The sequence below is a fragment of the Ochotona princeps genome, chromosome 6 (genome assembly GCF_030435755.1).
Source record: "Ochotona princeps isolate mOchPri1 chromosome 6, mOchPri1.hap1, whole genome shotgun sequence".
NCBI lineage: Eukaryota > Metazoa > Chordata > Mammalia > Lagomorpha > Ochotonidae > Ochotona > Ochotona princeps.
Genome location: NC_080837.1, coordinates 34,815,153 through 34,841,972, shown reverse-complemented (window position 1 = coordinate 34,841,972; position 26,820 = coordinate 34,815,153). Strand labels below are relative to the sequence as shown.

The window sequence follows — 26,820 nt, the reverse complement described above, 5'->3', positions numbered from 1 at the left end:
CTGTAAATTCTCCTGATAGAATTCCAGGAATATTCTTCATGTTCTAATCATTTATTAGCTTTCCAGGGAAAACAGGGTGGGTGGGAAACCTTGGCTAACTCTTGATATGCTCAATCTTTGAAATACAGTGAGTATTTGAGAAATGAATGCTGACTGAATAAAACCCATAAAAGGAAAACTGACAAATGATGTCTAACAAAAACCATCCTAAGTGTTCTTTCACCACACTAGCTGGCCAACAGAACTGAAACTAATTCTGTACAGAAAACTAAAGAGATGCTCCCGTTGGCTCATTCAAGTCTACACTAACTTCAGGGATATGTATCAGTGTCATGTTCACACCAAAGATTCAATTCTAGACATGAAATATGACACATCCAAAGATTCAGCCCATCAGCAAGAGACATAGAGGCAGTGTTTTATCACCTCAAAGATTCTTATTCGAGAAATATATTAAGAGAATTACTGGCACTCATATTTATTGTCAAATTAGCTATGACAGCTGCAAAATGTTTTCACTTGAAGCCAAATCCCAAGAGCTTCATTTGCATTTTCTCTAACTAAGGAACATTGTTAGAAAAAGCAAGGCTTACTGGAATAAGAGGGAGAGGAAGGCAAAGATGTTTCATCTTTGGATCTGAGCTGAATCAAATATTCTAAAGTTAATCATCCCTGAGTCCTCATTATGAGATTCGTCCATATGTGTGTGTGTGTGTGTGTGTGTGTGTGTGTGTGTGTGTTTTAAATAAAAAAATTGTAACTGCTGGGAGATCACAACTTAATAAGAATATATGAAGGTCATATAGAATTTCAACTAGTATGACAGCCTCAGGGACAAAAATCTGCCAAAGCAAGCTAATACCAGGGCCACAGCTGAGATGCAGATTTTTCCAACAATTTGCTTTGCAGACTCTATGGGCTTGCTAATGAAGTGGTTTTGCTTTGTAAATGTCTTCTCCACAACAATGCTTCTCACTTGACTCAACTGAAACAACAAAAAGGATGAAGAGATGAGAGGGTGCAGGATTACTTAGTATTGTCTTGACTTTAAATATTTAGAATAAAATGAAATTTTTTTATTCATAATGATTACATATGAAGATACTTCAAAAGGTTAAGGGAAAACAGAATTAAAACATAAGTTTTATTTCAAAAAATTTTGAAATCCATGCATAGTTTTTTCATAATACACATTTTCCATGTACATTTTGAAGACCCCTCATATGCAGATTTCAAAATTATTATTCTTTTTTAAAAAGAATTTTTATTGTTTTGAATAATAATAAATAATTATTGTTCTGAATAATAATAAATAATTATTTATTGTTTTGAAAGTTAGAGTTACAAAGTGGTGGGGGGAGGGGAGAGAAATCTTTTATCCATTGGTTCACTTCTCAGAGGGCTGCAAGGCTGAAACCAGGAGCTCCAGCAGGCCAACTCTGGCCATCGTGGCCATTTGGGGAGTAAACCAGTGGATGGAAAGCGCACTCCTTCTCTTTTGCTGGCTCTCAAATAAATGAATATATGTATTTTTAAAAGACACACTTTGAAAATGACATGATTATTTATTTGTTCAAGTTAATTAAAGCAGTCATTATGGAAGTCTTCTAGACAGTCTCAGTCTCTAAAGCACTAGGCGACACCATTTCAAATAGTAAACTCCTCTCCTTTCCATAAGCTACACAAGGACAAGCTTTTGAATCCTCCAACACTTTGTCAACTTACAGTGAACTGGCTCAAAAGAGGGGAAAAAAACAAAAAACAAAAATCACTGTCTCTTACGGTTGGGTAAGTGACTACTTTTAAGATTACCACTTAAGTAGGATCTAAATATCAGCACATACATAACTTCTATTTCCCTGAATTATATCCATTACAATGGAAATTTCCTGTCATAAATGTCTTAACTGGCTCACTTTTAGCCTATGCTATCCAGGGATGATTGCTGGATTTTTCCTTGGATCTGAGAGTATGTGTGGAGAATATTAGCTAGAAATATACTTTTGGTAGATTATAAAAAGTTGAGCATGGCTACAAAAATTTCCATTTCTTTCTGTGTTTCAAACTCCATATATTGAAAAGCTATCATCTCAATTTCATGCTGGTAATTTTGTGTCAGGCAGAAGTTGACAGTCAAAACTGCTTTTCTAAAGAGTTTAGGTACTGTTTTCATAAAAGCAATATGCCAAAGAAAATCCATTTGGATTCTAAAGTTGATTTTAAATGGCAGTTTTTATGCTGTTAAGGAAGTTTCAAGCAATGAGATGGTATGAAAAAGAAAGGGAACAAGAAGATTGAAAGAAAAAGAGTGAGTGAGAGGGAGGAGATGGAGAACAAGGCAATGCAACAAGTTGGATGCATGTATGACACAGGTGGGGACAGGAGCTGGGGAGGAACACCACAGCCGGCACACAGCACAGCTGCATATCACATCAGAGTGCAGAGTCCTGCCTGGGAAAGCATACGTTTTTATAAACTCAATGTCCCATATTAACGAAGCCAAGGCTGCTGGGATACACAAAAACTGAGAACTCTTACCTTATTTCAAACTCTTCCAGGAATTAAAATATTTTGCTGTTGATATTAGAAGCTAACAAGTAGCCAAGTGACACTCTAAAATAACTAATCCTTGGGCTTGTACCCCCACTAGTGGAGATGTAGAATAAAGAGGGAGGAGAAGGGAAGGAGGAAGCAAGTTGGTAATGTTGACTGAACATTAGCTGTGTGGGAGGCTCTGTCATCAGCCTTGTACCTGTGAACTTATATCATCAGGAGTCAGTACTAATACCATGTCCATTGACCCAACGGAAAACCAAAGTACAGAGAAGGTAGAGAACCAGCCCAGGAAATGATCCAGCTCAGAACTGAATCCAATTTACTATAGAACTTAAATATGAGTCTGTGTTCCAGCTGTTCCACTTCCTACCTTGCTTCCCCCTATTGGTATGGGAAAAACATTAGAAAGATGGTTTAAGAGCTTGGGCCACTGCCACCCACAAGGGATACTTGGGTGAAGCTTCTGGCTCCTGGTTTCAGGCTGGCCCAGTGCTGGCTGTTGTGGCCATCTGAGGAATGAACCAGCAGATGGAAGAACTCCTTCTCATATTCCCCTTTCTCTGTGACTATTTCAAAATAAATCAATCTTAATTGAAACAAAAAACCCTAAATACACCATCAGTGTGTCATATAGCATTGTCCAAAAGGATACACACAAACCCTCAAGCTAATGAATAGCCACACTGACAGGAGAAAATGGATTGGAAGTGTATTCTAACACCTGGCAGCTGCCTGGAAATCTATTAAGAGATAGGGGTCAAAGTCCTAACTCCTCTTCAATGTGAATCTATCACTTTTTTAAAATAAGAGGGAAGAAAAAACACCTGAAGTTACTCTTTGTTCAAAATTCAAGCACAAATAAAGAATCAGAGGCTGGCACTGTAGCACAGTGAATAAAGCTGTTGTCTGTAATGCCAAAATCCCATATGGACACTGGTTTGAGACCCTACTGCTCCACTTCTGATCCAGATCCCTGTTAATGTGCCTAGGAAAGCAGTGGAGGATGGCTCAGGAGCTTGGGATCTGTACCCACATGGGAGCCTGGGAAGAGGTTCCCAGCTTGACACTGGCTCAGTTCCAGTCTTCCTGGCCATTTGGAGAGTGACTCAGCAAATGGAAGATCTCCCTCTCTTTATTACTCTTTCAAATAAATAAGTAAATGAATATTTAAAAAACAAGAATCAAAAAGCTGAATTTTTGTCACATTCACTCCATCATATTAAAATTTCTACAGATAACAAATCCTCTGTGAGGAGAATATTTCAGTAGTTTGAAACTGAATTATGCCGCAATGAGTCTGCCTTTGAAAGTGATTTCCAGAAAGGAGGGTAATTTAAAAAATGGATGTAAGTACACACAAATACCAATACTCACTCTACATAAGACATCTTCAAGCCAATTTCACATTTTATCAGGCTCTGTATGTAAGCAACCGGTTCTAAGAAGTTTCAGAAAAGGGTAGACCCACACTGTCCCCTAAGTAATGTGTCTCAAAGCTAGTCTCCATCCATTTTTCAGGCATGGTCTACTGCAAGGTCCAAGTTTATGATGAGCCCCATATAAATCTTTGAAGGGCTTAGGTGGATTACAAATGAGAGAAAATGAAAATGAACAAAATATTTTGAGGCAGCCACCTTCTTCTTGCTTTCCTATTTGCCATCTGCTTATGGCTCATTAGGTTCAAATCACATTTTTGTGAATCAAAATCTAGACTCTGTGGACCTCTTTATGAGATACATCATGGAATGCTTCATGAGATGCTTTAGCACCACAGCCACACAGGCCCACAGCAGCAGCAAGCACGGTACAGGGTTGGCAGAGAAAACTTGTAAGGAAGGAATTGAACAAGGTTCCCAGATGAGGGTGTCCAAGCTTACCACTCAGGTGGCCTGTGTGGATGATGGTCCTTGCCCTGCCATCTACAGAAAGCTGCTTAGTCCCTCTCATCTCAGTCCCTCCCGCTCCCATCCATACATATTTACTATCCACCTGAGTCCCCTTGCACAACAGGATGAATTTGCCACCCCTCTTCTGAATCAGTCTTTAGGCCCTCCTAACTTTATATGCTGTGCTATAATTATTCATAAGCACAGTTTTAAAAACATATTTTTATTTTGAATTTTGAATTATGTAGTACAATTTCATATAGGCTGGGATTTCCCGCAAACTCCCACCCCCCCGACAGATTTTCCCCATTTTACTACAATGGTGTAGTCCTTCATAAGGAATCATAATTCTATCAGTCTCTTATTTAAGTGTACCTTGACACTGTTGGTACAATGTCAGACAGTCCAGCATCCCATTGTCTGCACATGTCCAACAGTTTCATTGGGAATCCATCTTTCGTCTGGAAGTAGGGATGCATGTTGCATTGTACCCCCACATCTGGATATGGTAGACCCCAGTACTCTATCACTACACATTTCCATAATTGAGAAACCATGAAACAAGGTCAACAACTGGTATGAGTTAGAACAACAGCTACCACCATCACAATAACATCAACGCCAAATTACAGCATCATGAAAAAAATGCGCCACTGAGTAACCAGCACCTCGGTGACTAAAAGGAAACACAAAAGTCTCTTGGGAATAATGATGCCACCTTGTAATGCATGAGCCAGCAATCAATTCAACAAGAGAAAAGAAATTATTTGGAATAAACAAAACTGAAATAAAAAACATCAAAACACATGGGATACAGACAAACAAAAAACGATCAACAGTATGGATAGGATTATTGAAGTTACACTTTCCATGCTGGTTTCCTTATATAAGAGAGAACATATGGTATTTGTTCTTTTGTGATTGACTCATTTCACTGAGCATAATGGGCAAAGGAAATGAACAGACATTTTTCAAAATAACAAATTCAAATGGCTAACAGACATATGAAAAGATGCTCAGGCTCCCTAGCCATCAGGGAGATACAAATGAAAACCACATTGAGGTACCACCTAACTCCGGCGAGACTGGCCTACATTCAGAACTCAATTAACAACACCTGCTGGCGTGGATGTGGGGAGAAAGGCACCCTCCTTCACTGTTGGTGGGAGTGTAGGCTAGTACAACCACTGTGGAAATCAGTATGGAGAGTGCTTGGAGAATTGCAAATGAACCTGCCATATGACCCAGCAATCCTGCTCCTAGGAATATACCCAATAGAAATGAAATCGGCATGTAAGAAGGGGATCTGTAATCCTATATTTGCAGCAGCACAATCTACAATAGCAAAGACATGGAAACAATCCAGATGTGTGTCCGAAGAAGAGTGGTTAAAGAAACTGGCACATCTACTCCATTAAATATTATTCAGCTATTAAGAAGAATGAAATTATACTATTTATAACTAGGTGGTCCCAACATAAGCATAGCTTATATCTGACTAGACTGTAAGTTTCCTTCAGACAGACCCCACATCTACTTTCTTTTTCTGGAATTTACTGGAGTTTTGCCCAGTAGGTGTTCAAAACAAACAAACAAACAGAAAAATCAAAAACCAGACTCAAACAAATGGTGCTGGAATCCAGTTTCTGACGATCATCAAGTAGGAACTACAGGATTGGACAAGCACTGCAGGAGCCTTGAGATATTCACTATGCACAATACGAGTTAAATCATTCCACACATGCTGATGATGGTTTTTTCTTCTTTCTTTTTTTTTCTTGCAAGTCTGCTCTGTATGCTTACCAGCATCCCAAAAGTGAAGCAGTCCAATTAGGCAATGGCTGTTTAAACACACATTAATCATGCATTAGGAGTCCTAAACTGAAAAGCACAACGCACAGGAAAACACCTTGAACACAAGGCATCTTTTACAGTCAGAACTGATCTCTCACGTCCTGCTGTGTACATATTTGGAGAGCAAGTGCACTTCAGGGAGTTATGCTTAACAACAACAACAAAGAGGAGGCACGATGAAAGAAGACATGTGCCTGCTGCACTAGCAGGATTTGTATTGGTCTTCATGATGGATGAACTGCTCACCACAAGCACGCCTCAGTTTCTCTACCTGCTTCCTCTTTCTGCTTAGTGTGCAAAGGCTGGGGGGTGGGGGTTACCTCATGGTATAGTAGCAGTACCTGGTTAAAAATGGAAGCTCCTTGCTTAGAGGACTCGGCCCTTCAGCTGAGGCAGTAGCAGGCCGGAGTAGCCTCTGCAGAAATCTGCCCGAATGTCTGGCATGGAGGTCATGCGCGCTCAATGTGTCTCTACAGAACGGGGATGTTTGAACAATGAGAAGGAGGCAGCAGAATGTGATTGAAAAGGACAAGACTGTCCTTAGGTAAGATCCTAAACCCTTTTCCATTCTCCTCAAGGTAAAAAGGGGCAGATCCTAGTCTGAGGAGGCAACTGGCTTCATGCATTGACCCAAACTATCCTGCTGAAATCACTCCTGGGAGAAAGCAGATGCCAGGTCCTTGGGAACAATGTTTCCACATGCTCTTGTGCTGCTGTGTCAGGAGCATGCTGGGGCTCACGTGCGCAAGCACGCAAGCACACACACACACACACACACACACACACACACACGTCTGAGTAGGGTCACATAAACAGACACATCAGTTGAGCCTCTCTGAAGCTATTTCACCTGCGACTCCTGAAAGACAAAAACAGAGGCCAAGCTTTCCCGTTCCGAGTCCCTGGGGTGAGTGCAGCCTGGGCCTGAGATGATGAAAAGGATTTCAAGGAGGTATAGCTGTGACACCCTTACCACTGACAACAATCTCCAGATTCTCAAATGGTTTTCCCCAGCTGCCTTGCTCAGCTGATTTAATAACCAGAGAAAAACTGAGTACTTAACAGTTGAGTGCTTTCTCCACCATCATTTTGGAATTTTGATTACACGCAAAGTGACTCTTTTTTCCCCCATTTTTTTGAAAGACACAGAGATTTTCCATCTGCTGGTTAACTCCCCAAATGCCTGCAACAACCAGATACCAAACCCCTACCCTATGACACTGACTTAATAACACGCTACTTTGAAATGTTCATGGAAAGTGGAACTAAAATGTTTCTTTTGGTGCAAAAAATTCTTGAAATCGATGCACATGAGGGGCCCTCACAAAGTTCAGAGGAACATGCATATTACAACTCCATTATACATGGATTTCAAAAAAATGTTATTTACCAAATTAAACCTATCTCCATTTTTTCCCTTTAAACTTATCTGAGAGTGCAGAACAGATTTGCTGGTTCTCTCTGAATACCTGCAATAGCCGAATACCTCCCTGGGCTGAAGCCAGAAGCTGGGAACTCAATCCAGGACTCTTACATGAGTAGCAAGGACTCCAAGCACCATGTGGTGACACTGTCATTCAGGCTGGCCAAGTCGCTCTCCCAGGGGGGTAAAAATCATAGAACAATATGCTCGGAACATCCAGCAATTTCCTCACCAGGTGGGAAAATCTGGAGCTGCCCTATATTGATTTTTTATCATGCCCCACGCAAGCAAATGCTGTACTAAATATACATTCTAAATACATTATATCAGGAATCCTGAGCAAGATTGGCATTTATACTCTGGCTAATAATGTCCAATCGTATGGATAATAGTCAACAGGAAAGAAATGAATATTCACCACCACAACTCAATTGTTCCTTCTGCAGCCTTTAATGAGATTCCTCCAAAGTGTCATGGCAGTACTTATGTAATTACTCTATATAACTCTGCCAGGAAGGAGACAATGAAATCTGATCATGGTATTGCATACCAGCAGCACCTCAGCAGACCATCTCCTTCAATGCACTGCTGCATTCTGGAGCGCTAGGAGCTTGGCCAGCCTACAGACTCACACGCAGGGGAAGCTCTGCAATTCCTTGTCAATTCTCAAGAAAACATTACCTGAAAAGAAAGGGAACCTACAGCTTCTGAGATGAGCCCTTTTTAAGTGAGTTGGTTAGGCCTGACACTGTGGCATAGTGGTAAAGCCACTGCCTGTGAGGTCAGCATAGCATATGGGCACTGGTTTGAGTCCTGGTCACTCCACTTCTGACCCAGTCCCTGCTAGACTACCTGGGAAAAAAGCACAGGATGGCCCAAGTCCTTGGACCCCAGTACCCATGTGGGAGACCAAGGAAAACACTCCTGGCTGCTGGCTACATAGCAACCCAGCTCCAGCCACTGCAGTCATTTGGGGAGTAAGCCAGTGGATGCAAAGTTCTCTCCCTCTCTCTACCTCTGCCTTTCAAACAAGCAAACAAACAAATATATATTTTTAGAATAGGTAGGTCAAAAAGATACGTGTGGCCAGTTGGGAAGCCACAAGGCCAGTCTGCAGCCTTATTAGAGGCTGCAAAAGTGGCTTTGCTGGAAACTTGAAAAAAAAAATTCATCTGGGAAGGGAAGGGACATGAAGAGGAAAAGGAAGAGGAGACGAAAATAGCTTGTTTAGTTCCTTGAGAAAAAAACTGCAGGTCAGCAGAAAGCAGAATGACAGGAAAGTGCAGCTGAGAAAGAGGTTAAATCTGATATGGAGAACTTATCTAAATTAGGAAGAGGAGTCTGTGGACTCACTGCTAAGGAACCTCCAAATCAAGGGGGGCTAGACCGTCAAAAAGTTCCACTGAGGCATTATCCTGAGTTCTTTCACTTATTTACTTATTTATTTTTATTGGAAAGGCAGATATACAGAGAGGAAGATCTTCTATCCAATAATTTACTCCCCAAACGAGCGCAACAGCTGGAGCTGAGCCAGTCCGAAGCCAGGAGCCAAGAGCCTCTTCCGGGTCTCCCACCCGGGTGCAGGGTCCCAAGGCGTTGGGCTGTCCTTGACTGCTTTCCCAGGCCACAAGCAGGGAGCTGGATGGGAAGCAGGGTCGCCGGGATTAGAACTGGCGCCCATATGGGGTCCTGGTGCATTCAAGGCGAGGACCTTCACTGCTACGCTATCATGCTGGGCCCTATCCTGAGTTCTTAAACATGACTTTCTTTATTGGAGATACTTCTTTAGATAGAGATGGGAGGAGAGGGGTGGTGAAATCTAAGGCCACAGGCCCAGCCAGGACTTTCTTAGCAGGCCTGTCCAATGAGGGAATTCAGGTAGGAGGACACAGAAGCACAATCTTGGTGTCTGCCAAAGAGGTTTCCCAGGGAAGCAAAACTGTACAGAACATGGTGGAGAAGAGAACAGGACCACTGTATTACAAAGTTCTTGCTGACTGCTTTCTGGGCTTCTCTCTGGTAGCAAATTCATCCTTCAAAAAGGCCCCAGAGCCTGATGCGGTAGCCTAAGCAGCTAAAGTCCTCGCCTTGAATGCACCGGGATCCCATATGGTGCTGGTTCTAATCCCGGTGGCCCCACTTCCCATCCAGCTCCTTGCTTGTGGCCTGGGAAAGCAGTCAAGAATGGCCCAGACCCTTGGGACCCTGCACCCGCATGAGAGACCCAGAAGAAGTTCTGGGCTCCTGGCTTCGGATTGCTCAGTTCCAGTCATTATGGCTACTTGGGGAGTGAACCATCAGATGGAAGATCTTCCTCTCTGTTGCTCCTCCTCCCCGTGTATCTGCCTTTCCAACATAAATAAATAAATAAATAAATAAATAAATAAATAAATCTTAAAAAAATTCCCCAGTCCTTGTTGGAGGAGGCAAATGTGGGAGGTGGTCAACTTAGGGAGCAAGTGCTGCTCTTCTTCCACAACCAACAGCTCAAGAATGAGAAAGTTTGCCTTTACTCCACAATGAGAAGTGGAGATCAACACTGAGAAGACTTGAGCAGAAATAGGAAAACACAAATGGTATTATGTACCACACTGAAGGCAGCGTCATGCATGGCCAACTTCCTCAGACCACACTGTCCACTAGGCCTTGTAGATCCTCCCTTGCTCTTACTGCATCTGCCCTTCACAACCATTTACACCACAACACTAATAACCTCACACCTTAACTATAATTTACACTCCTTGTATAAACAGAGTGTTGAGCAGGTTTCTGCATTGTATCTTTCATTTGTTATTTCCATGGGTGATGACATTTACACTTATTTGTGTTAGGATGGCTCCAGCAATAACAATATTCAGCACATGTTACCCCTCAAAGGAGTCGTCTCAACTATGTGACTGTGCAGCTTCAGATATGAAACTCACAGACTGGTAGGGTATGTATTCTTCCTCTTTTATAAATGAAGGAAAGAGAATGAGCGAAGGAGCTGAGAGATTGCCAGCAATCTACCTGGTGGATCCATACACCACGAAATCCTACTTGCTTCCATCCAAGTCTAACATGGTTGCAGGCGGAGCACCCACTTCCCTATCATGCACCTGTGCCTGAGATGCCAAGATCAGCACCTGCACTGAAGACCCACCCAAACTCCACTTCATTTGTATATTCAATCAGGGCATCGGCCCCCACCTGATAAAAGGATGACCTGAAATAGGGAGGGTAGGGGCAGACACCACTCTTTATTGAGACACATGGCCCACATTCACTTCTGAAAGTATATTATCCCTCAAATAAATACTGCTCTCCCACCTGCACTTTATGTCTCTGCTTTGGATTCTCTCATGCTGACACACGAAGCAAACCCAGCTGTGGTCCTCTGTACCCGCCCCTCCTCCCTGCAAATGACTTGCCTTAAGTTTATGGCACAGCTGACATCCGTTCCCAGGACTCTTGATTCTTACCCACACTCTGTGCTACCTGCTTGGAATGATCATTACAGCAGAAACTGGACAGTGCTGCATGAGATGGGAAGCAAGCCACTCAGCAGCAAGATGTGCACTTCTCGCCACTTACTGCTCTGTTGTCACTGGGGACTAGTGCAGTGCTGAGCTGGATACATAGCCACCTGTACACTTAACCCAGGACTCCCAGGGCTTAGAGATGGAGGACTGCTGGAGTGCTGAGGACCAAAGGAGATGGGAAAGCTCATCGCTGCACTTGTGTTTATGGCTTGTGTTTATGACTCAAGGTTGTATTTATGGGTCCTAAATCATTCAATTACTCCTTTCCTACCCCAGATACAAGGGCTGGGAGGACAAAGATGCCATTGGGGGGGTCAAAGTAAGATGAGTAATACGAAAGGGTAGGCATACACATGACTCAAAGGTGAACAGTGCTGGTTTTTACTCACACAGAGACCAGCCAAACTGTGTAGGTGACAGTGTGTGTGGGGAGGGGCGGGGGAAGGGACCTGACTCATCCTGGTTTGCCGCATCTGAACAATTATGACATTTCACTTAGCATTTCTGCAGTGTCTCTTTCTACAAAGTTTGCATTTGCCACACCCACCTCCTCTTGACAAGTTTTGCCGAGTACGAGAGGAAGCAGTCCACAGCCTTTAATAAGACTAACCCATAATGATGAAAATGATTTTTTTTCTTCAAGCAGACTTTTCTGATTCCTCCCTTTAAATGCTCAAAGCATTCATCTCTAAATGCATATTTTTTTAACAGACATTTGACTAGACAGGTCCTTCCTCACAGCCTTTTAAGATTGTGATCCTTGGGGACAGGGACTGTGTCCCACTCACAGCTTATCCATCTAAGCCTGGCAGCAATGCTTTGCCTGCAGTGCTCCGTGGGTAACGGCTACACATGTGTGGGTTATGCTGTTCCTGCATCGCTCTGGCATGGAGTCTCACAGTATCTCCTAGTAAGTCTTGATCTTACACTCTTTGGCTCTCAGAGTGTGGTATAGGAATGCTGGACAAACTGGCTGTGAAGTGGGTTACTGAGATTTCTAGTTCTTAAGCTCCATAACCAAAATTTTGATTCAGTGAAAATGAAGAGGCTAGTACATTTAGAGAGGGAGGAGTAAATGCTGGAGTAAGTAAATACATTAGAAGGGAGTTAGATGTGCTGTGGGCCCAAGGGAAACACCAACTATGTGGGGAAGGATTTCTTGTGCTGCTCTGTGAATAAAGTGGCCTGGCAGGGTTAGGATTAGGAACGTCTTGAAATGAGATCAAACTAACATATCATTGAGTAAATTTGACAATCTGACAAGAAAAATTCAGTGAGATAAACTGAAGCAAGCGACATTGTGAGAGGCAGTATGCTCAAAGACACCTTCTACACATCTCTGTGTCTATATAGCTGGACATAAGGACAGACTCTAAACGGATTAGTGTGGAATCTTTGCTGCCATTCTTACTAACAGTGTGAAATTAGTTATTTAAACCTCCCAAAATTTAAGTTTCTGTGTATGAAGGTATTTCAAAATAAAAAACAATTAAAAGATCACGTTCATTTTTGAATATACCTAGTATATGAAGGTATCTATGTATTATCATGTGAGATAAATGGTGTCAAGTACTTAGTACAGCACTTAGTACATCGAGTGCTTACCAGTCTTCACTTGATAGTTCTTTTGAATATCTCTCATGTGTCTGTATTTTATACAGAAAATACTCAAACACTGGAAGCAACTACAACTGACCCTATCCAAAGGGACTATTTCCACTGTTTCTACATCCACCTTTTGATTCTGGAACTTAGAGAAAAATGGGATCTTCCAATATATGCTCATGTATTTTGGTCATTTTAATTGTCTCTGCTGTATTTTTAAAATTTTTCATTTTTCATTGGTAAGTCATCTTTACAGAGAGGAGAGACAGAGAGAACGATCTTAAATTCACTGATCCACTGGTTCACATCCCCGGTGGCTGCAATGGCTGATCTGAAGCCAGGCGTCTGGAGCTTCTTCTGAGTTCCCCACCCGGGTGTAGGGTCCTAAGGCTTTGGGCCGTCCTCTACTGCGTTCCCAGGCCACAAGCAGGGAGCTGGATGGGAAGCAAGGTCACCAGGATTAGAACCAGCACCCACATGGGATCCTGGTACATGCAAGGCAAGGACTTCAGCCACTAGGCTACTGCGCTGGGCCCTTGTCTTTGATGTATTTTGCTAAAGCAAAACAAAATTTGTTGTGAGCTTGAGGCCGCACTGTAAATGCAAACTAAATAACGGGAATTTTCTCTAACTTTTTAACACTACCTCTCTTTTGTGCCCAGGGCCATCATCAAAAAGCCCAACATAGATCCCCTTCCCTAGCCATGGAAAGCTATTTCCCGACATAGTACCCTAAGAGACATCTTGAAAGAGACATGCATGGTTATGTGTCCCTTCTCCAGAGAATCTTTTCCTGTGGATGTGAAATAGGCTTTGGCAGCTGCTCAGTATCATTAGACCAAGGGCTAGTCAACTGCTCTCTCAAGCTTAAAATGAAGTTATCAACCTCAACCAGAAATAGTCACTATTTGACCAAGAAAAGGAAGTCAATAAAGATGCAGTATCATAAGGAATTTCTTGTTGATCTTAAGAGGTTTCTACATTAACATCCTAAAATTCTGATGTATAAATGTATGAATGTATGTATGTTGTTATGGAGAAACTTATGAAAGGCACCTGCTTTGTCAAAAGGGCTATTTGTGTGTGTGTGTAGATCAGCTGTCAAACCTGAATGTGGTATATTTTTATTATACATGCAATTTAATACATCTTCTGCGGATTAAATATCTGAAGAAAATATATTATCCTCCATTGAAGACACAATTATTCTTCCATATGTTCCATGTTTTTGACTGGACTATCTCGATTCTAGTTACAAGCAAGAATACCGTAGCAAACTTCAGAGACCAGTTTCTTGAGGGCATATCCTTGGAGGTCTAAGAGAACCAAAGTGTTTTCAGAATTCTAGATGCATTACAGGTGGTTCTGATGTCCACACAAGGTAAGATAAAGACAAAAGGTTCCACAGGCCATGCAAACAAGAATCACTTAGAAAATTACAAATAGTTGCACTTACTCGAGTTGTGGAGGAGGAGGGGGATCGATTCATACTCCCCGTTTTCCCTACGTTCAGTGTGATGCTGTCATGTATAGAGTGGTACTGCCAAACTAATGCTTGCTTTCTCTACTTATTTCTGACACAATAATCTCCAGGCAGGATGAAGTATTTTCTCTCGTAAATTCATCAACATTTACAAAGGAAATTACTTAGACTGTCAATTCAAAGGACTTAATCTTGGGACTTATGTTTCTATTTTTAATCTAGAAACATTTTCCCCTTAAGTCTTTTCAAGTTATGAAAGCGCTAAATCAGCGATTAAACAGCTTGTGAGAAGGAAGTCAGAGTTTTCCTCTTTAACTTAGTTATTTTAAATTCAACTATTTTGTGGGAGGATGTAAAAAATAAATAAAATCAAGCCAGTTAAAAATACACACATAAATGTATATATGGCTCCAAAATTTTCAACCCTTAGTGACTTGAAAAATCTGCTTGACTAAGAAAAATAGATTGAATGGAGAAATCTCAAAGTTATTCAGAATGATCCTGTGTGTGGGTTATATGTTAATTGAAACATGTTATTAAATGTAATTACAACTATACTGTATTTCTTAACTTCACAACACATAGTGCTTTCCTTTTGAACGTGCTTATTTACCCAAAAAGGCAGCAAATCATAAATATCAGAATTTCACCAGAGATTCAAGCAAGGAAGGGAGTTATTTCATCTTTAACAGGCCATTGTTGAGACAACTTCATGTGCAAGTTTTCTCTTTTCTCTCTGCAATACTGACCGCACTGTAATCTCATTACTCCCATTTTTATCATCTGCGAAGATGAACTATCATCAGCACTGACCCTGTATTTATTCTTTCATCTATAATATTGGAGGCAGTTAAGAAAACCTTTTGGGGCCCGGCAGTGTGGCCTAGCGGCTTAAAGTCCTTGCCCTGAACGCACCGGGATCCCATATGGGCGCTGGTTCTAATCCCGGCAGCTCCACTTCCCATCCAGCTCCCTGCTTGTGGCCTGGGAAAGCAGCGGAGGACGGCCCAAGGCTTTGGCACCCTGCACCCACGTGGGAGACCTGGAGGAGGTTCCTGGTTCCCGGCTTTGGATCGGCGTAGCACTGGCCGTTGCGGCTCTCTTGGGGAGTGAATCATCGGATGAAAGATCTTTCTCTCTGTCCCTCCTCCTCTCTGTATATCTGACTTTGTAATAAAAATGAAAAAAATCTTTTAAAAAAAAGAAAACCTTTTTAAAAGGGAGAATAAACATCTTCCCCATCATGTCTTTAAAACACAAATATTTTATAATGTACAAAATATATACAAAAATGTTAGATTTGAAATCATTATTTACCTTTTAAAAATGTGTGAAAACTGAATTGGATTGGCTTAGTGGCATAGTGCATAAAACCACTGCCTATGGTGCTGGCACCCGTTTGGGTGCTAGTTCAAGTCCTGGCTGCTCCACTTCCAATCTAGTTTCTTGCAAATGTACCTGGAAAAGGAGTGGAGGATGGCCCAAGTGTTTGGCCACAGGCACCCATGTGGGAAACCTGGAAGAAACTCTTGTGGCCATGTGGGGAGGGATGCAGATGAAAGATCTGTCTCTCCCTGTCTTCCTAACTCTTCCTTTCAAAAAGTCTCAAAATTTACTGAAAAACAAAACAAAACAACAACAAAAACAAACCCAAGTAATGTTGTGGTCACCTATTAAAGTATATGAGTGATAACTTACAGCAAGAAAATGCTGAGCAGTGGCGTGATTCCCAGCTCTTTCCTCAAAACCCTTGATTTTCTCTGTTGTAAGCCTCTCAGAAGACATTTAGTCACTTGTGTTACCTGATTTGCTATGTTTTTTCTCAGTGCTTTTAAGTCATGAAGCTCCAAAATGACGTGCAGTGAAAGCATCATCGCTTTGATTTTGAGCGTTTTGCTCTTGACAAACAGCCTTTAAAATAGTCTCTTCCCATCGATTATTAATTCACTGACCAGTCTGCTTTGATTCTGAAGCTCTTCACAGTTTCCTCGTGCTAGTAAGATAGTTGGCATTCTTTCTTATTTTTCCTTCTAAGCAACATTTCTTATTAAGTCCTTGCTGTGGGTGAAACACTGCTCATTTCATTCACAGATAACTCAAAGAACTCCATAAGGTCTATATATTACTTACCAGTTTTACAACTGAAGAATCTACGAATGAAGCAGTAAAATATGTGACATCTATTAAACCACTGATATTATTTCTACAATATACTGGAGAGAATATGAATTGTGTCTCTTTCAGTCTCATGAAAGATACAGTGTAGATATCCTTTTTTCTTAGTAAATTAAAGAAGTGCCAAATGCTATTCCAAAGAATAATTCACTTCTAGGAGAGAGAATATTAGACAAACTGCTCATGTTGCTAAATTCATGATTAACATAGTAGTTGGTATATGGAGCTTTTAAAAAAATATTTATTTATTTGAAAGGCAGAAAGAGGAGGGAGAAAAGATGAATCTTTTATCTGCTGGTTCACTTCCTAAATGCCTGCAGCAGGCAGGGCAGGGCTAGAACAAAGCCACAATCCCAGATCTCTGTCCAGAGACATTCCCCACAAGGGTCGCAGGAACCCAAGCACCTGAGTCTAACCTCCTGCTCTCAGAGTGCACATTAGCAGGAAGCTGAATTGCAAGTGAAGGCTGGACTTGATCTCCCAAATGGCAGCGTAATTTTCAGTGCCACAAGCCTGACCCAGCATGTATGTGTTCAAGAACCATTGCTCATCCCTTTGAGGACCATGCTGTACAGTATCACGGGTGGACTTACATTAAAAGATAAATATATGTTAAAATAAAAGCATTCTAGGAAGAAAAAAAACCAGAAGAAATAAAAGAGGAGAAGGCAGGTAAATATGCTACCTCCTCTGAGGCAAATGCTTTCTACAAGGAGGCTTACAGGTTTACACCCAGATATTTGAGTTCTTACTGGCAGAAGCATTGCTTAAGCTCCCATTCTTTCCTGTGGAGTGGTCTCTGTCACTATAGTTACCAGGATGACAGACTCCATAGAAACGGAAACATTCTGGTATTTAACTCTGGGCCTCTCTGCTGGCCACTTGTGTCATTTCAACTCATACCTGGCACAACAGCAACCACCAGTGTTCATTCTTATTCACTCTCTGAACCAAGCAGATAAAGAGGCTTTTTCTTGTCTCAAGTCTAGACCTAACCTGGCTCTTCTCTCTCTTTTCCACCACAATCTACTGTGCTTTCTCACAAATTAAAGTAACCTCTGGTGAAGAATTATGTAAGAAGTCTCTCTCCTTGGGTCTCATTGCTCACTGCCTCCATTCCTCTAAACAGAGCCATCTGTGAACCAAGGATTCAACATCAAAACAATCTTTGATGAGTCACAATTAATGACAAGTACAATGTGAGTTCTGCCAGAGTGATAAATTTAACACTACTCAAATATTCATCATGGACTAAATAAAGAGTCTTTTAGGTTTTGAAACTGAAATATGAAATAATGAAAAAAAAAGCTTGGCTTCAAAAATAAACCAAATCCAATCTTGGTAGATCCAAAGAAATGAAATAGAGCTGAGGTAGTGTTAGGAAAGCTGATATTATGTGCCTGAAAATAATTCTGATTGGTTTTAGAAGCTGATATAAAAACTCTGCAAATATTGTAGAGAAATGAATACAATGAATTAGGAGATGACACATGAGAGCTCCGACTCCAGCTGGGATATCAACTACAGTCACCACACCAGATGATTACCACAGTCCCAGAAGCAGGGCCATTATTCTGTGAGGGTATCATGTATGATTTAGGTCCACAGCCATATGGCTGACATTCAGATTCCAAAAGGATCACACCAACAATACTGTTTTCTGTGCTGGATTCCAAGAGGACCTCACTGACAATGATAGTATTATATTATTAATGAAGGATCCTGTGATTCCATTTTGTTCATCTCATAACTAGTGCTTTTGCTGTTACTTTTATTTTTTAAGGTTGAGTTATAGAGAGGAAGAAAGAGAAAGAGGGAAAGGGAGGAGGGAAAGGGAGTGAGGGGAAGAGAGGAGAAAAGAAGGTAGAAGAGGGAAGAGAGAGGGAGGAAAGAGGGGAGGGAGACAGAGAGAGAGAGAGGGAGGATGGATGGAGGGAGGGAGAGAGAGGGAGAGTAACAGAGACAGAGATTTCTAATCTGTTGCTTTACTCCTCAAATGGCTGTGATGGATGGAGTTAGGCTAATTCAGAGCCAGGAGCCAGCAGCTTCTGGGTTTTCCATGTAGGTGCAGGGATGCAAGCACTCAGGCCATCCTCTGCTTTCCTAGTTATACAAGCAGGGAGCTGGATTGGAAGTAGAGTAGCTGGGACTTGAACTGGTGCCCATAATGGATGCAGGCAGGCTTCGTAGCCACACAACCAGTCCTTGATTTTATTATTTTTAACATCAGATAAGTTCTTTTTGGAGGGTATTTTTGTTTGTTAAATGATTACCTATATCAGTAGGTGTCCTCATTTAGGTTAGACCACTGCTTGGCGTGCTCTCAGAATGCCAGTTCAAGTCCTAGTAACTCTGCTTTGAAGCTGGCTTCCTGCTAACATGCCTGACAGGCTGTGGAAGATGACAGCTTAAGTGCTTGGGTTTCTACCACTCATACGGGAGTTCCAGGTGGCTGGCTTCTACCTGGCCTGGCTCCACTTGTTGCTGGCATTTAAAGAGTGAAATACAGGATGGTACTTGTCCATCTCTCCCTCTCTCTGTAATTCTGCTTTACAAAAAAGTAAATTAAATTAAAAAGATCATCAAATAATGTGAGTGAATTTAGTCAATACTTCCTTTTGTTTTTAATGGATTCTAGCTGGCAAGATCTGTTGTATAGTGTAACCGAAAGTATTGCTGAAAGCAGGTCATTTGCATTCATATTTTCCAAACTTCAGTAAAATGATTTTTTTAAAAAAATGAGATCCACAAAGTAGGAACGAACAGTCCTCCTTAGGTCTGTTTTGCGATCAATAAAAAGGTAAGTAGGAAACAGACCAGCAATAAATAAGTTACAAATGGAAAAACATAGCGTAGATTTTGAGCTCCTTCTAATGAGGTTAAGTAGCAAATAGACAAATTGAAATCTAATCTTGCATTTGAAAAAGCCCAACCTATGCAAACTTGTATTTTTTTTTTTTTAATCCAGTGTTGTAAAACTTGCGGCTTTAAAAGCATCCGATGGGCCTGGCATGGTAGCCTAGCAGCTAAAGTCCTCGCCTTGCCAAGATCCTATATGAGTGCCGGTTCTAATCCAGGCAGCCCCATTTCCCACCCAGATCCCTGCCTGTGGCCTGGGAAAGCAGTGGAAAACAGCCCAAAGCCGTGGAACCCTGCACCTACATGGGGGGACCCAGAAGAAGCTCCTGTCTTCTGGCTTCAGATTGGCTTGGCGCAGAAGCCACTGCGGCCACTTGTGGAGTGAATCAACGGATAGGACATCTTTCTCTCCTCTTCTCTGTGTATCTCCAATGAAAATAAATAAAATCTCTTTTAAAAACGTATTTGACAATGTCACTTTTACTGTAAATATAAGTGAATTTAACTATTTGTAGGTTACAGACCAACCTGGAGGAGATTGGTCACAATGGATCGACTTAAGTAATGGTACTTCATATTATGAATCAGATTTATAATCAAAATTCTTCATACATAATAAAAACTCCTGTGATCTCATCTTTCCTGCTCATTACTTTTGTGGTTATTATTCCTGAAATCCTTTTACTTCTCCAAGAAAAAAGAATGAAATAGCATTGAATATTGGATAAAAGTCCATAGTAATGGAATCCAGACAAAACTAAGTTCTTTAATTTTGGCATATTAGATTCTGGCATTGTACACATGCTGATGCTTTCTCTTACATAGAGCAAGCATACATCCAGACATCTGCCCTCAAGGGAGAGAAGATACAACCTAAAGGCCAACTCTGGATGATAATTTTCTTTTGGACTTGCATTTTGCCTGGGTTTGTGTCCTCAGATATTGGCAACAGTGTGCTTTATGACTGATGTCCTTCTATATTATGATTTTTGAGTCATGTCTAGAAAAGGCAACCTTGGATCAAAGAATAGATGAAAATGTGCTGATTTATAGCATATAGTTTATACAACTTAGCTGGCAAATTCCATAGGACTGTATCAGAAGACCGCAGAACTAAGTTATAGCAGCACTGCTGTGAAATCAGAACCAAGCCAAGAAAAGAGGATATAACAGAGTCACAATGAACAAGAGCCTCTAAAGATGTAATGAGACAGCTCATGTAGTGCAAAGGGGATGAAGAATGACGTGGTGGTGATTTGGGGAGGAAGAGAAAGGGAAATCCCAGGGCCTATCAAACGGTATCATACAATAATACATAAGTTAAAAAAAAGAATGGCCCACAGAGCCAATACTTTCTTTTTTTTTTATTAATTATGTTGCATTTGGTGACACAGTTTCATAGGCTCTGGGATTCCCCCAACCTCTCCCTAAACCCTCCCCCCATGGTGGATTCCTCCACATTGTTGTAGTATTACAGTTCGAATTAAGTCAAGATTCTTTCTTTGCAAACATATACCAAGCATAGAGTACAGCATCTTAATTGACATGGTATTGAATAATCAATATGTTAAAACAATGCAAGTTCTTAACCATATCCTGTGACTACTTCATTGACATTTCAATTTTTTTTTAAAGATTTATTCATTTTATTACAGCCAGATATACACAGAGGAGGAGAGACAGAGAGGAAGATCTTCCATCTGATGATTCACTCCCCAAGTGAGCAGCAACGGGCCGATGCGCGCCAATCCGAAGCCAGGAACCTGGAACCTCTTCCAGGTCTCCCACGCGGGTGCAGGGTCCCAATGCATTGGGCCGTCCTCAACTGCTTTCCCAGGCCACAAGCAGGGAGCTGGATGGGAAGTGGAGCTGCCGGGATTAGAACCGGTGCCCATATGGGATCCCGGGGCCTTCAAGCCGAGGACTTTAAGCTGCTAGGCCACGCCGCCGGGCCAGACATTTCAATTTTTGTTTATACACAGAACTAGCTGCTATACCTTAAAGTGGCTATAGGGTACTATTCAGCTATCTTGTGTCTATTTTATTTTAGTATTTAACAGTTTATTGTGTTGAAGCATAATTTTGCTGAACTTGGCAGAATTTGGGATAGTCTAGACTGGCTTATAAATCTAACAAGGCATTTGTCAACAGCTGAGGTGCAGAACAGTTTTAGGAGGGGTGTGCAGAGAAATCTTCAATACCCTTGTGAGGAGTAACTAATCTTTGTGTCCTATATAGGAAGGTATATTTGGATCCACACTGACCATTTCCTGTCTGTCTGGTTCTAAGCTTTCCTTGTATTTCTCTGTCTATCTATTCTAATTTTTTCTGGGGGGGTGGGGTCTGGAGCGACCCTGATGGTCATTGCAAAGTTGGAACTAAGTAAGGACCAGAGAAAGCTCCTCTCCCTAGTCCTGAAGGAAGTTTACTGTTCTTCTGTTTCTGCAGACTACTCAGGGCTCCTGGCTGTTGTTCCAAGGACCTTGGATCCTGTGAGGAAGGATTTGGTCTTCTTTCATCCCATGTGGCAGATCCAAATGCGTGTGGGTGACCTCAGAGTTCTTAGCCTCCGAAGGCACTCCAATTCCCCGTGTTCTCCTTGGCTATTAGGATGTAGTTCTTGGTGCCTGTACTGATGATCCTTGGTGAGTATCTGAGAGTCTCCAGGGTTGGGATACAAGCCTCCTCCTGTCCACCTGCTCCACTCTTCAGTCCACCCCTGCTCTGTGCTTATGACCTCCTGTTAAGAGGTTGTCAGGATCAGAGCCAATACTTTCTAAAGTGAAACTTATGCATTTCAAATATAGTTTGATCATAACCCTTATTAGCGTAGGCCATGTAAGAACAAAATGCAGCAAGCAACAGGACGTGGAGAAGTAGGTGGAGACTTCTCCTGACTGCTGTATATTATGTCTGAATTCTCAAGAGTCAGATAGATCATGAAAATGAACAAACCACATGTGTCAAAGTCAATCATATTTATAATCAAAATAATATCTATCTTTACTGAAGACAGCACTAAATGTCAGTTATATTTAAATGTGCAAAGTGAATATGTGTTACTATGGTATTTCTCTCTTATAACTCAGGTAGATAAGGATTAAAGAGGTCAAGTAAATTTCTAGGATTTCACAGAAGTCAGGTGTCTAGGCTGGGATTTTGAATCAAGTTCTTTATAACACCTAAGACTGAACTTAATAAAGTTATTTTTAATGGCATTTTTAACATCCAAAAGAGTGCAAATGAGGCTAATTAGTATCAATATGATAAAAATGGCTATCAGGGGGCCTGGTGCCATAAGCTAGTGGCTAAGGTTCTCGCCTTGCACATGCCAGAATCCCATATGGGCATCAGTTCATGTCCTGGCAGCCCACTTCCCATCCAGCTCCCTGCTTGTGGCCTGGGAAAGCAGTCGAGGATGGCCCAAAGCTTTGGGATCCTGCACCTGTGTGAGAGACCCAGATGAGGCTCCGAGCTCCAGGCTTCAGAACGGCACAGCTCCAGCTGTTGCGGCCACTTGGGGAGTGAATCAAGAGATGGAAGATCTTCCTCTCTGTCTCTACTCCTTTCTGTATATCTGACTTTCTAACAAAAATAAATAAACCTTTAAAAAGGTTATTTTCTAATTGAGTGGATTTGGAAAAAAAAAGTTACAATAGGGACACTTAACTATTTAAAATAATAACATAAATACCCCCAGTTTTAGTTTTGACAGCACATATACTAAAGCTGAAATGGCACATAGAAGATTTGCATGGCCTCTGTGTAATGATGACATGTGAATCATTCTATATTTTTTTTAAGATTTATTTTAGATTTTGGAAAGTCAGATATACAGAGAGAAGGAGATACAGAGAGAAAAATCTTCTGTCCATTGGTTCACTGCTCAAGTGGCCACAATGGCCAGAGCTGAGTCAGGATTCCAAGACTTCGGGCCACCCTCTAATGCTTTCCCAGGCCACAGGCAGGGAGCTGGATGGGTCATGGAGCAGCTAGGACATGAACTGGTGCTCATAAGGGATCTCAGTACATGCAAGGTGAGGATTTAGCTACTAGGCTATTGTGCTGGGCCCATCATTTTTTTTTTTTTTTTTAAGATTTGGAATCAAAGATGCTTACTTATCTCTCTTACACAATATAGTACTGGAAATTTTGGCCTGATTAGGTAAGACAGAGAAAAAAATCATACAAACAGGAAAGGATGGAGTAAAATCATCTCTGCTTGTAGATGATACGATTTCATACATAGAAAAACCTAGACTCCACCAAAAGACTATTAGAAATCACAAATGATTCTAGTAATGTTGCAGGATACAAAAACCAACACAAAAATCAGCAGCATTTCCACACAGTAATAACGTATCCCCCCAAAAACAGATTACCAGGCAAATGCCACTCTAAAGACTGAAATCAATCATTGATCAATAATGAGATACATTTAATCACAGATGTGAAACACCTTTATAAAGAAAATTTTAAAATACTAATGAAAGAAATTGAAGAAGTATTAAACAGTAAGACCTACAACATTCATGAATTGGGAGAATTATTGCAAGAATGTCTATATTGCTCAAAGTAATTGACACATGCAATATAATAAATAGTTCTTTCTCACAGAACAATCCAAATATTCATATGAAAACACAAACGGCCTAAGAGTCAAAGCACTCTTAAACAACAACAACAAAAACAAAGTGCATCAATAATACCTAATTTCAGGACATATTATAGAGCTATTGTAACCCCAAAGCAGAGGACTTGCATAAAAACAACCACTTTGACCAACAGAACAGATTAGAAATCTAGAAAAGAATCTGTCTCCAGCCTGCTGAGTTTTGACAAAGGCATCACAAAGATACACTGGAGAAATGATAGTCTTTCATAATGGTGCTGTGAAACTTTGCGTGTGCATATATTCAAACTTGACTCCCTAATACTTATTTTCTCCAACACAGAGGCAATGTCTTGTGCAATACAGAGCAATTTAGGTTGCTGCTTGCCATATCCGAGTGCCTGCAGTTGAGCCAGCCTCCTTTTCCTAACCAGCTTTCTGCTAATGTTCACCCTGGAGTTGGCAGATGATGGGTCAAGTGCTGCAAGAGTTGGTGTTGCAGTACGTGAGTAAGCTGTTACTTGCAAAGCCGACATCCCATCCAAGAAAGCCAGCTCAATCTTGGCTGATCTGCTGTCTATTCAGTTTTCTGTTAATATATCTGGGAAAGCAATGAACTAAGGCCCAATAATTCCCGTATGGCTCTACCACTCAAATTGGAGACCTGGATGAAGTTCCTGCTCCAGACTTTGGCCTGGTCTAGACCAGGCTGTTATTGCCAATAGGAGTGAACCAGTAGATGGAAGATTTCTATCTCTGTAGCTATGCCTTTCAAAAAATGTAAACGAATGAATTTTTTTTTAAAGATTTTTTTTTTTTTATTACAAAGATATACAGAGAGGAGGACAGAGAGGAAGATCTTTCGTCCAATGATTCACTCCCCAAGTGAGTCGCCACGGCCGGTGCGTGCTGAGCTGAAGCCGGGAACCAGGAAACTCTTACGGGTCTCCCACGTGGATGCAGGGTCCCAAAGCACTGGGCCGTCCTCCACTGCTTTCCCAGGCCACAAGCAGGGAGCTGGATGGGAAGTGGAACTGCTGAGAACCGGCGCCCATATGGGATCCCGGGGCCTTCAAGGCGAGGACTTTATCTGCTAGGCCACGGTGCCAGGCCCAACGAATGAATTTTCAAAAGTACTCAGATTCTGTCACAAACATGGGACATCTGGATGGCATTTATGACTTTAGGTTTGTTTCAGCTTTGGCTGTGCAACTGGGGAATAAATCAGTAAATGTGACATTTCTGTATCCCTAAGTCTCTCTCTAAATAAATCAAAAACTCCAAAAAAAAAAAAAAAAAAACTTCAAAATGGAACTAAGATTAAGACATAAGATCTGAAACTATGAAACTACTGGAAGAAAACACTCCATCGGTATAGGAAATGATTTTTTGTATAAGACTCCAAAAATAGACTAGAACAGTCTAAATATACAAGATTATATCAAACTAAGAAGCTTCTGCAGAGCAAAGGAAACAGCCAACCAAAGAGAAGAGGCAACTAGATAACATCTGCAAACTATTTCTTTGAATGATTAATATCCAGAATATAGCAGACCTGAAAAAACTTCACAGACAGAAACAACAACAACCAGAGAAAAGCAATCCAGACATGGACAAAAGGATCTAAATAGATAATGATCAAAAGAAGATAACCAACAAATACACAGAAGCATGCTACGTTCACTAGGTAATATGAAAAACACAAATCAACATCAGAATGAGATAATATCACTTCCTTAGAGCTATGATTAAAAAAAAAAGATAAAAAAAAAAAACCCGAATACTGGCAAGAACCCATGTTCCCTGCTGCTGTCCTATTCATGATAGCCTGGACATCAACCTAGGCATTCATCAGTGGATGAATGGATACAGAAAATGTGCTGCAAATAAACAGTGAATCTGAGAGTGTCATTTGACAACAAGGCAGAGGATGGAATTCCACAGCTGACTAAAGCACAGGAATGGTTAGGGCTGCCAGTGATACCAGAAGCTAAGAGAAAGGCTTAGAACAGACATTCCTCTAGAGTTTTTTTTTTTTTTTTTTTTTAATTATTTATTGTTTAACTTCAGTAATTACATTGTATTATGTGACACAATTACATAGATACTTGGGTTCTCCCCACCCCTCCCCAAACCCTCCCACCATGGTGGATTCCTCCACCTTGTTGCATAACCACAGCTCAAGTTCAGTTGAGATTCCCCCATTGCAAGCGTATACCAAACATAGAGTCCAGCATCTTATTGTCCCGTCAAGTTCAACGGCTTCTTAGGTATACCCTCTCTGGTCTGATGACAGAGCCAGCAGAGCATCATCCCAGTCAATTGAAAGCTCCAACATACCATCAGCAAAAATTTACATCATTATGGAATTAATTGACATAGTAATGAGTAACCAATATGTTAAAAGTAAATGCGGGTTCCCAGCCACCTTCTGTGACCACCTCACCTATACTTCAATTTTAGTTTATACACAACATATAACATTCAAAACATAACATGTTATACTTAACATCATATCATCTTAAATTAAGGCAAACATGTGGTATTTAACCTTTTGGGATTGGCTCATTTCCCTTAGCATTATGGTTTCCAGTTTGGCCCATTTGGCCACAAAGAACTGCATTTTGTTTTTTTTAATAGCTGAGGAATACTCCTCTAGAGTTTTGAAAGAGCATGGTCCTTTTTTTGGGGGGGTGGGGAGCTCTGGAGCGACCCTGATGGTCATTGCAAGAGAGGGTGTGGATCCAAAGTTGGAACTAAGTAGGGACTAGAGAAAGCTCCTCCCCCCATCCCCCCCAGTTCCGAAGGAAGTTTACTGTTCTTCTGTTTCTGAGGACTGCTCAGGC

At 41.2% G+C, this 26,820-nt stretch overlaps 1 protein-coding gene and 1 pseudogene across 5 annotated transcripts in view; one reads left to right on the top strand and one right to left on the bottom strand.

The window, feature by feature from the left end:
• FRMD5 (FERM domain containing 5) overlaps window positions 1–26,820 on the bottom strand; it is a 319,707-nt gene that overhangs the window by 63,460 nt on the left and 229,427 nt on the right. The window contains exon 1 of one of the 5 annotated variants that reach the window (XM_058665921.1): window positions 17,226–17,258. The exons of the other annotated variants lie outside the window; for them this stretch is intronic. The gene's annotated coding sequence lies outside the window, so the exon portion shown is untranslated. Of the gene's footprint in view, window positions 1–17,225; window positions 17,259–26,820 lie in introns of those variants that run through there. 5 annotated transcript variants of the gene reach the window in all.
• Window positions 23,062–23,160, top strand: LOC118759313 (U6 spliceosomal RNA; annotated as a pseudogene).